A 12205-nucleotide genomic window follows, 5' to 3' on the forward strand; every position below is an offset into this window, starting at 1 on the left:
TTGATTTTTTATGCAGTTTCTCTAGAATATGAGGATTAAGAGCCTTAGAGATAGGGTTAATGTCACCGAAGTAGAAAGTTTAATCTGAGTTTAATCCGTATTTAATCTGTATTTTGAAGTGGACACTATCTTTAAGTTTGAAATGAGGAAGTAGAATTTACCATAAGGGAGTTCCTGTTCTGGTGCAGTGGAAATGAATCTGACTAGGAACCATGAGGTTTCAGGTTCGATCCCTGGCCTTGCTCAGTGGGCTAAGGATCTGGTGTGGCTGTGAGCTGTGGTGTAGGTCGCAGACACAGCTCAGATCCCGTGTTGCTGTGGCTGTGGTATAGGCCAGCAGCTGTAGCTCCGATTAGACCCCTAGCCTGGGAACCTCCATATGCCACAGATGGGGCCCTAAAAAGCAAAAAAATAAAAGAAAAAAAGAATTTACCGTAAGACCATAAGCAGTGGGAGTTAGAATCTTGGGGTTTACTCCCAGCTCTCCCCCGGGCTAGCACATTTCCTCATCTCCTTGTGCATCAGCTTTTTGATAAGTGGAGATGATAATACTCACTGCCCACTTCAGAGGATGTTGGAGAGCTAATGATGTCAGCTAAATCCCTTTATGATCGTGGGAGAAGGAAGATCTGAGTGAAATTTGTGGCAGGCCTAGATTTATGTAGCACTTTCCCTTCTTAAACTGTATACTTTCTCATTTGATAATCCCATTATCTCTGTGAAATAGGTAGGGACAAGGAACAATATCCCGTTTAATGAACAAGGAATTTGAGACAGAACTATCCAGTCACTTGCCTCATTGGAGCCAGGCCTAGAGCTGAGTTTCCCGTAATCACATGTAATGATTATGCGAATGGGTTCTGGAATTAGACAGACTCTGGGTCCACGCTGCTCCTGCTCCTGATGAGCCGCGGAACGAAGCAGTCGCTGGACTGGTGTAAAACTCTGTTTCCTCAACTATGAAATGGAGGTGGTCTTCGTCTTTTTTTTTTTTTTTTTTTTTTTTTTTCTTTTTCTGGCCGCCCCCGTGGTATATGGTCGTTCTTGGGCAGGATAGACTCATCCAATCCAGAGGTCTGGGCCTATGCAACAGCTGCAGCAAAGCCGGAGCCTTAACCCCCACTGCACCACAGCAAGAACTCCCCGAAATGGAGATCTTGATAAACCTACCTCCTAGGGTGATTGTGAGTATTAAATGAGATCATATACATAAATTGCTTAACACAGGGCTTGCCACATGAGAAGAGCTAGATAAATGTTAGTGACAGCTCTTCTTATAGTATTATTATAATTGATGAGAGATAGGACCGAATAGATATAACTGTAGTTCAGGAGTTCCCATTGTGGCACAGCAGAAACGAATCCGACTACTATCCATGAGAATGCGGGTTGGATTCCTGGCCCTGGCATTGCCTGTGAGCTGTGATGTAGGTCACAGATGAGGCTCGGATCCCACGTTGGTGTGGCTGTGGTGCAGGCCGGCAGCTGTAGCTCCGATTCAACCCCTAGCCTGGGAACATCCATATGCCACGGGTGCAGCCCTAAAAGGCAAAAAAAAAATGAAAATAAAATAAAAATAACTGTAGTTCATAGAAAGCCCTCTGGATTTTGAGCCAGACCTGGGTTCATATTTTCATTCTATCACTTAGTGCACTGTGGCCACAGACAAGTAATTTTTTCACCTTTCTAGGTCTTTATGTGTTTATCTGTCCAATAGAAAGGATTGCCTCTCAAGGCTGTTTTAAGTTTTTTAAAATTTTTCTTTTCTCCTTCCTTAATCTTTAGAACAGCCTTGTGAAGAAATCATTTCTATTGGGCAGATGAGGATATGTGTGTGTGTGTGTGTGTGTGTGTGTGTGTGTGTGTGCGCGCGCGCGCGCGCATCTGGCACATATCTGACATATATATGTGCCTAATAAATGCTGGAGTTTTCTGTGGAGATGTAATTGATGTGTAATGTTATATTAGTTTTAGATATATAACATAGTGATTTAATATATTTATATATATTGCAAAATGACCGCTACAGTAAGTCTAGCAAAAATCTATCACTAGGAGTTCTCGTTATGGTGCAGCAGGTTAAGAATCCGACTAGTATCCATGAGGATGAGGGTTCAATCCCTGGCCTCGCTCAGTGGGTTAAGGATCTGGCGTTGCCATGAGCTGCAGTGGAAGCGGCAACAGATGTGGCTCCAATCTGGCATTGCCATGGCTGTGGTGCAGGCTGGCAACTGCAGCTCTGATTTGACCCCTAGCCTGGGAACTTCCATATGCCTCAGGTACAGACCAAAAAAAAAAAAGAAAATTCTATTACCAAACCTACGTCAGATAAATGCTGTTTGAACCAAGAAAACCAACCAGGTTTTATTTGGAGGAAGATTTCCTCTTTCCACTTGCTTTAATTGTGAACATTTTTTTTCTGGGCACTTTTGGCGTATCTCCTCAAAAGTGAAGCCAAATCCAATAATTTTATGTTTTATCCCATATTCAAATTAAGGCCTTCAGACAGTTAATCAGCAAAATACGAATTGCTTCCCTAACAGAACAGTCACTGGTTGATTTAGTGTCTCATCTTGGCTTTCTGAAAAAGCTGAAGAATTGTGACCTCATGGTGCCAAAGGCCACACATCTATGGAGAGCCCTCCCTTTGGGCAGGTCAATTACTTACCTGGCAGTGCGGACTGTCACCAGAATACCAAGTATATACGCAGGCTCACTTGTAGGATATGTGTATATGCCCTAAATGTAACAGCGTATGACTCTGTAGAAGAGCTTTGGGTTTGTGGTAATGTTTGTGGGGTATACTGGTAGCCCCTGGAAATTATGTTCATTCGGACATGATAGACAAGAAAATAACTTGTCCATGGGCTGAGCAAGAGAAGAAAAGGGAGAAGAGTACTATGTGAAGACAGAGTGAAGAGGAAATTGGGAGGTGGATATGAGGTCACGGGGAGGGAGGGCCGAGGCACCAGTGCCTAGCACAGCATTCAAGAAGACATGCTCAAAAAACGTGTGACAGCTTTCCAACCAGGGCCGGGGAAAATGGGCTCCCCGCAAAGAAGAGTGGCGAGAAGAAGAGGGGCCGGTCCGCCATCAACGAGGTGGTGACCAGGGAGCACACGACCAGCATTCACAAGCGCATCCACGGCGTGGGGTCTAAGAAGCGTGCCCCTCGGGCACTCAAAGAAATCCGTAAATTCGCCATGACAGAGATGGGAACTCCGGATGTGCGCAATGACACCAGGCTCAACAAAGCCGTCTGGGCCAAAGGAATAAGGAATGTCCCACGCCGAATCTGTGCGCCGTTGTCCAGAAAACGTAACGAAGATGAAGACTCGCCAAACAAGCTCTATCCATTGGTCACCTGTGTACCTGTCACCACTTTCAAAAATCTACAGACAGTTAATGAGGATGAGAACTAACTGCTGATCGTCCAATAAAAGTTGGTTGTAGAGGCAAAAAAAAAATGTGTGACAGCTGCGTAAACTGCACAGTGAACTGCGGAACCCAGCAAATGAGATCCAATCTGCAATGACAGGGAAAGGGAAGGGGACACTCAGCTTAGAACCAGCCACCTGAGTGGGTAATGAAACTCATGTGCATTGAGTGTGTAGTTAACACCAGACATAATTAGTTTACGTATATCTTTTCAAAATAATTTTTATTTTAGTTGATTTACAGTGTTCAGTCTATTTCTGCTGTGCAGCAAAGTGACGCAGTTATATATACCTTCTTTTTTTGCTCATTATCCTCCATCGTGTTCCATCACAAGTGACTAGATATAGTTCCCTGACCTCTATGAGTGGGTTAAGGATCTGGCGTTGCCGTGAGCTGTGGTGTATGTCATAGACGAGGCCTGGATCCTGTGTTGCTGTGGCTGTGGTATACAGCAGCATCTCATTGCTTATCCACTCCAAATGCAATAGTTTGCATCTAGTAACCCCAAACTCCCAGTCCATCCCACTCCCTTCCCCTCCCCCTTGGCAACCACAAGTCCATGTCCATGAATTTGTTTCTTTTCTGTAGGTAGGTTCATTGTGCCATGTATTAGATTCCAGATATGTGATGTCATATGGTATTTGTCTTTTCTCTTTCTTACTTACTTCACTTAGTATGGAAATCTCTAGTTCTATCCACGTTGTTGCAAATGACACTATTTTGTTCTTTTTTATGGCTGAGTAGTGTGCCGTTGTGTATATGTACTACAGCTTTTTTCCCAGGCTAGGAATTGAATTGGAGCTATAGCTGCAGGCCTGTACCACAGCCACAGCAACACAGGATCCAGGCCTCGTCTATGACCTACACCACAGCTCACGGCAACGCCAGATCCTTAACCCACTCATCGAGGTCAGGGATCAAACTCGCATTGTCATGGATACTAGTCGGGTTTGTTTTCACTGAGCCATAACAGGAGCTCCTGTACCACATCTTATCAATCCATTCATCTCTTGATGGACGTTTAGGTTGTTTCCCTGTCTTGGCTGGTGGTGAATAGTGCTGCAGTGAACATAGGGATGTATGTATCTTTTTCAATGAAAGTTTTTTCCAGATATATGCCCAGGGAGTGGGATTACTGTCTCATGTTGTAGTTCTATACTTAGTTTTCTGAGGTACCTCCATACTGTTTTCCATAGTGGTTGTACCAATTTACATTCCCACCAACAGTGTGGGAGAGTTCCCTTTTCTCCACACTCTCTCTAGCATTTGTTAGGTAATTTACATACATCTTGATATCCTTGTAATAACTCTAAATATATGAGGTTCACGCTCATTAACAAACAAGTTAGTTCAGTCTTTAACTTATTCGGGGGAGTTCCCGTCGTGACTCAGTGGGAACAAATCTGACTAGCATCCATGAGGACGTAAGTTCGATCCCTGGCCTCGCTCAGTGGATTAAGGATCCTGCATTGCCGTGACCTGTGGTGTAGGTCACAGATGTGGCTTAGATCTGGCATTGCTGTGGCTGGTGTGTAGGCCAGCAGCTACAGCTCCAAGTCATCCCCAAGCCTGGGAACAGGTCCAGCCCTAAAAAGACCAAAAAAAAAAAAAAAGTTATAACTTATTGGGAGTTCCTGCTATGGTGCAATGGGCTAAGAATCTGACTGCAGCGGCTTGGGTTGCTGTGGAGGTACAGGTTTGATTCCCAGCCTGGTGCATTGGGTTAAGGATCCAGTATTGTGGCTGTGGCATAAGTCGCAGATACAGCTCGGATTCAGTCCCTGGCCTGGGAACTTCATACACCACAGTGTGACCATTAAAAAAAAATAATTATTTGGAGTCACTAATGATTAGAGGTTAGGATTTACAATTTAGGCTGACTCCAGGACTTCCACATGGCTATACTAGATTCCTCAGATGACCTTCAAAGTAAGGCTTCTAAGCCAGTACGAAGTTCCCTTTCACAACTTAGAGTACATGTGAATAAAGATGTGTAATTCTTTCCCTGACGAACTGTCTGAACCCCAGTATGATGCTGCAGGGTTCAAGGGAAGCTTGTGGCCTCTGTATCCAAGGGTGAATCCTTAAATCCATGCTGTTTCTTGCCTCGGTGCCTGTGTTTATACTTTCTGGGATATCAGGAAACCCTTCCCGCTATGCTTAGTGAACTCTTCTCGTCCTGGAACCCTTTCTAGAGCTTTGCTTCCTCTTTTGTCCTCCTACACTATTATGTTCCTATGTCTGTCATTGAATCTCCTCCACTGAGGTTTGAATTGCAGTAGATGGACTGATCTGTCTTCCCCTAGATACCGAGTTCTTTCAAGGCAGAAAATGAGTCGAGTCGCAGAGTGTCTCGTTCACACTTGGCACTCGGTTGTAGTGTCAGTGTTTTTGGCTAAAGAGAGGGCTGACCTTGCTCCAGTCAAGTGCATCTGTCAACTAGGAGTGTACGTGTTTTTTTAGAATTCAGGTACTCTGGTGTTTTCTTGGTTCTTGATTTGTCAGTTTTTCATTTTTGTTTTCCTTAGGTTAGTTAGTTCACACTTTTTTGAAGTATACTTTATTTTGCTAGTCTTTTGGCTCTTTTAATCTTTAGATTCATTTTTTTTTCCGGCATATGGAAGTTCCCAGGCTAGGAGTCGAATCGGAGGACCCACAGCCACAGCCACACGGGATCAGAGCCGTGTCTGCAGCCTACACCACAGCTCACAGCAACACCAGATCCTTAACCCACTGAGCAAGGCCAGGGATCTGAACCCGAATCCTCATGGATGCTAGCCGGATTTGTTTCTGCTGTACCACAATGGGGAGCTCTTTTTTTTTTTTTTTTTTTTTTTTCCATTATCTCTTTGTGGTTGTGTGTGTGTGTGTGCGTGCACGCGCACCATAGCATGCAGTGGCTTGATGATCTCAGTTCCCAGATCAGGGCTTGAGCCCAGGCTGCCTTGGTGAAAGCTCCAAGTCCTAACCTCTAGACCACTAGGGAACTCCCGATTTCTTTGCTTTAATTGGAGTCACCCTGGTGGTATCACTTACTCTTTCATATGTGCCTCATTCTTACTTTGCTTTCGTTTCTGTAGAACCTATTGACAGAGTAGATTGCCAGCTAAGTGGGTCATCTCCTCTGTGACTGTTGTAAGGAGGACCTTTTTGAATTGCAGATTCCTCTTCTAGGAATAACATTCTGTTCATTTATTCAAGAAATCTTTTTTGATGACCTACCATATCCAAGCACTATGCCAATTGCTGGGATTATCCAGATGAATAAAACTCTTTTTTTTTTTTGTCATTTCTTGGGCCGCTCCCTCGGCATATGGAGGTTCCCAGGCTAGGGGTCTAATCGGAGCTGTAGCTGCCGGCCTACGCCAGAGCCACAGCAACGCAGGATCCAAGCCGCGTCTGCAACCTACACCACAGCTCATGGCAACGCCGGATCGTTAACCCACTGAGCAAGGGCAGGGATCAAACCTGCAACCTCATGGTTCCTAGTCGGATTCGTTAACCACTGCGCCACGATGGGAACTCCCAGATGAATAAAACTCAGTCTCTGCCCTTACGTGTCTCGTTGTTCTCCGCAGGAGTCAGACAGAAGAACAGCTTGGAATGCTACTGCTGATGAGTTCTGATAATAAATGTAATTGTCCAGGAGTTGCTTTGGGAGCGTGGAGAGGTTGAGTCCAACGCTCTCCTGGTCAGTGTCATTAGGAGACAACATTGGAAGTTCCCATTGTGGCTCAGTGGGTTAAGAACCCGACTAGTATCCATGAGGATGCAGGTTTGACACCTGGCCTCACTCAATGAGTTAAAGGATATGACTTTTGCTGCAAACTTCAGTGTAGGTCGAGGATGCGGCTCGGATCTGGCATTGCTGTGGGGTAGGCTGGTGGCTACGGCTTTAATTCTGCCCCTAGCCTGGGAACCTCCATATGCCATGGCTGCAGCCCTAAAAAGCAAAAAGAAAAAAAAAAAGAAAAAACAACGTTTGATCTAGGAAAACACCACGCACTGGATAGAGGACCTTCTTGACAGAGAAAAGAGTGTTTGCAAAGTGGAAAGAGGGTGACACTCTATTATTTGTACATTGGTTTGAATTAGATCCAGAAGCTTCCCAACCAGGATCTCTGAGTAGAACAAATGTTGGCGTGGGGGTGACCACTGAGCACCTGCAGCAAGGGGAGAAGAGGTGGTCAGGGCCCTTATCCCATTTAATGGTTTTGTCTACAGTTAGGCTTGGATCTAAACAAAGAAGGTACATTCCCTGTACTCTGTAAAGTTGAAAATCTAATTTTAAACATACTTTCAAGATCAGACAGAACATGAATTGTTTAATTCTAATCTATGAAGACTGGCCAGCAAGGATGGTTTATGCTGTCCCCAATTGCAGGTACTCTGAAGGTCTGGAGCTGCACTTTATACTGATCAGTATGGACACGTTTACTTAGAAAATAGTTCAGAGCCTAGTTGAGGCTAAAACCTGAAGTACTTTGACATGCATTTCTTAATGTATTAAAAATTGTAAAAAGCAGTGAAGGCTTAAGGTGAGAGGAATTTAAAAATTGACGAAGTCCTCTCTCTTTTTTTAATTTTTATTATTTTTTTAGGGCCACACCTGCTGCCTGTGGAAATTCCCAGGCTAGGGCTGGGATCAAAGCTGTAGCTACCGGCGTTTGCCACAGCTCACGGCAACATGGGGTCCTTAACCCTTGAGTGGGGCCGGGGATCCAACCTGCATCCTTGTGGATACTAGTCAGGTTCGTTACCACTGAGTCACAACGGGAACTCCTAGATCAACAAACTTTAGTACCAGTTATTAATTTAATGTGGAGTATTTCTCAGTTCACATAAACATAAATTTTTTTTTTTTTTTTTTTTTGTGTGTGTGTCTTTTTCCTATTTCTTGGGCTGCTCCCGTGGCATATGGAGGTTCCCAGGCTAGGGGTTGAATCGGAGCTGTAGCCACCAGCCTACGCTGGAGCCACAGCAACGCTGGATCTGAGCCGTGTCTGCAACCTACACCACAGCTCATGGCAACGCCGGATCGTTAACCCACTGAGCAAGGGCAGGGACCAAACCCGCAACCTCATGGTTCCTAGTCGGATTCGTTAACCTCTGCGCCACGATGGGAACTCTTGAACATAAAATTAATTCTGGCCAGTTACCTTCTGTATTTTTAAGAACTTAAATAAGCCTTAATTTTTTAAGCCAGTTAGTTAGAGCTCATTGACAAATTAATTTTGATAGTACCATCCAAAAGTAAGGACATACGCATCATACACACAGACACATGGACACACACAACCAGAATCTCACAACTTCGTTTTCTCCACTTAGTCATAAAAGAATGTGTACATGTATGTGTGACTGGGTCACTTGGCTGTACAGTAGAAAATTGACAGAACACTGTAAACCAACTATAATGGAAAAAATAAAAATCATTAAAAATAAGTAAATAAACTTAGTCATGAATCCAGTATTACAGTGTAAAACTCACTAGTCTATAAAAAGCCTTCTTTCCTCATTTTTCAGTCCCAGGAATTAGAGATGATCTAGATAAGTCATCCTGAGAGCCCAGGTCTCAAGGCCCAGGGCGAGAAAAGCAAGTTCTCCTAGAAGGACTTACTCCCTCAAGGTCAGAATTCTGAAGAGATATTTTATCAAGCTTGCTTTTTCTAACTGTATGTGCAGAAGAACCAGTTTCGGAAATTTCAAAAAAGTCTCACCTGAACCAGTGTTCTCTGGAGCTTAAAGATTTAAAGACTATTGTGGCCATAGAGAGTTACAATAAAGTATCATCTTTTTCTTAGTCTTATTAGCTTCTTTCCAGTCAGACAGAATTCGCCCAAGAGGGCTCCACAGTGGAACAGAACCAGAATTCCTACTTCACAAGGCAGAATGGCCATCACGAATCACAATACAGAACATAAAGTACACATCACACAGGCCTGGTCGTCTTCATCAGACACTCCCTTAAATTCAAGACTAGTCTCCCAGAAAAGCCTCAGACCCACAGAACCTTCAGGACAGAGAACTAAGAAAGAGAATCAAAGGAAATATCTTGGGTCTTCAAAGGTTTCAAAGGGAGGAAAAGAGGCCGGATTGAATGAAAGGAAGGAGGGACAGAAGGGGTGGCCTTATGGATGTCTCCCGCCACCTGCAGACACCCAGGTGTTATGGGACTTTTCCCTGGGCTTCAGAAAGGGTGTCAGGAACTCGGCCCCACTGGAATACAGAATACAACATGCAGAATCCGATGCAAGTTCTCTGCCAACCAGAGGTGATCAGCCTCCAGCCCTCAGACTGGCTGAGGCCCTCAATCAGGCATCTGTGTCCAGGACAGGAAAAAAGGACGGTTTGATAGGTGGGGTTTGAAAAGAGAAAAGGGAGAGGGAAGGGGAAATGTCAGCTAAGTCTAGTCCCTTACCCAGGTGGGGCAAGAGAAGACCAGGGACAAAAGGGTCTGGTCTGTTGGCAGGCGAGCTGGTCCTCAGGTGCCCTAAGGTGTTGGGATGTCCCTCCAGAGTCACCTCTTGTTGCAGGAAGGGGGACCCCTTCCACGGCCTGAGAACGGGCTCTCGTCTGACACTCAGGAATGAACTGTCTGAGGAGACACGTGTGCTGACAAAGCAAGAGACTTTATTGCGAAGAGGTGCCCAGGTGCAGAGCAGCAGGGTGAGCAAACCCAGGAGAACTGCCCAGTCCTCTCTTTAAATTCGCAACTAGTTTATAGGTGTGGCATTTGCAGATTTTTTTTTCCCCCTAATGCATTCATTCTTACTTTATTGTGAGAATTATTTTAATTACCCTATACTGTATAGGTGGAGAAATTGAGACACAGATCTGGCGCTGGTCACATAACAAAGAATTAGGAGTCAAAAACATTCAGGCCTCTGGAGATTCTATCCAGTTAGCTTTCACTGGCTTGTACTGCTTGAGGGTGTCTGTATTTCCTACTTTGTTTATTTTTATTTTTCTGTCTTTTTAGGGCCACACTGGTGGCATATGGATGTTCCCAGGCTAGGGGTGGAATCAGAGCTGCAGCCACTGGCCCACACCACAGCTCACAGCAACACTGGATGCTTAAGCCGCTGAGCGAGGCCAAGGATCCAACCTGCATCCTTGGGGATCCTAGTCAGGGTCGTTAGCCACTGAGCCATGAAGGGAACTCCCAGACAGGGTTCATTTTTTGTTTTTTGGTGTTTTTTTTTTTTAATAGCTATTTCCCCAATACAATTTTTTTTTCTACTGTACAGCATGGTGACCCAGTTACACATACGTGTACGCATACTATGTTCGCACATTATCATGTTCCATCATAAGTAACTAGACATAGTTCCTACTGCCACACAGCAGGATCTCATTGCTAATCCAGTCCAAAGGCAATAGTTTGTATCTATTAACCCCAAGTTCCCGACTCATCCCCCTTCCCCCTTGGCAACCACAAGTCTATTCTCCATGTCCATGATTTTCTTTTCTGTGGAAAAGTTCATTTGTGCCGTATATTAGATTCCAGATATAAGTGATATCACATGGTATTTGTCTTTCTTACTTACTTCACTCAGTATGAGAGTCTCTCGTTCCATCCATGTTGCTGCAAATGGCATTATTTCATTCTTTTTTATGGCTGAGTAGTATTCCATTGTGTATATATACCGCATCTTCCTAATCCAATGGTCTGTCAGTGGACATTTGGGTTGTTTCCATGTCTTGGCTACTGTGAATAGAGCTGCAGTGAACATACGGGTGCATGTGCCAGACAGGGTTTTTAAAACGAGGTGGAACTTGGAGTTACCATTGTGGCACAGCAGAAACGAATCCACCTAGGAACCATGAGGTTGTGAGTTCGATCCCTGGCCTTGCTCAGTGGGTTAAGGATCCAGTGTTGCCATGACCCATGGTATAGGTTGCAGACGCAGCTCAGATCCCACATTGCTATGGCATAGGCCGGCTACTGTAGCTCCAATTAGACCCCTAGCCTGGGAATCTCCATATGCCGTGGGTGCAAACCTTAAAAAAAAAAAAAAAAAAAAAAAAAGGAGATCAAACTATGCCAAATTTTGTAACTTTTTCGTTTTAAATATAATTTGATGTCAATAAATATGTCATCATTTAAGTTGTTAGATAAAATCACATCATACGAATATAGTTAGGCTCCTTTATGTTGTTTCTAGTTTTTTGCTATTACAAATAATGTGATAAAGTCCTTAGTATATGATACTTTTTATATTTTCTGATTACCTTTTTTTTTTTTTCCTTTTTTAGGGCTGCACCCTCGGCATATGGAGGTTCCCAGGCTAGGGGTCCAATCAGAGCTACAGCTGTCGGTCTACGCCAGAGCCACAGCAATGCTGGATCTGAGCCTCGTCTGCAACCTGCACCACAGCTCACGGCAACGGCAACGCCGGATCGTTAACCCACTGAGCAAGGCCACGGATCGAACCCGAAACCTCATGGTTCCTAGTCAGATTCGTTAACCACTGCACCATGACAGGAACTCCTGATTTTTCTTTAAGAGAAATTTCCAGGAATCCAGTTATTGGATCAAAAGATATGCCTAGTGTGACGTCATGTAGTTATTAAATTAAAACGTCCCCCTATTTATTCCTTCGTGTTCATTGTCACCTTGGAATACATTTGTGAACATTTTCTTTCTCTTTTCACCCTACTTTGGCAAACTACGGAAGAAATTCCATTCTGAGTGTGATAGGGAAGAAGAATTGTACTCAGCCAGGGGCTGAGCTTTACATGCTTTTTCATGTAATCCTCATAC

The 12205-nt window shown here is 44.2% G+C and overlaps 1 pseudogene; it reads left to right on the top strand.

Annotated features, from left to right (window-relative positions):
• Positions 2238 to 3467, top strand: LOC100624537 (annotated as a pseudogene).

The sequence above is a fragment of the Sus scrofa genome, chromosome 5 (genome assembly GCF_000003025.6).
Source record: "Sus scrofa isolate TJ Tabasco breed Duroc chromosome 5, Sscrofa11.1, whole genome shotgun sequence".
In the NCBI taxonomy this organism is placed as follows: Eukaryota; Metazoa; Chordata; class Mammalia; order Artiodactyla; family Suidae; genus Sus; species Sus scrofa.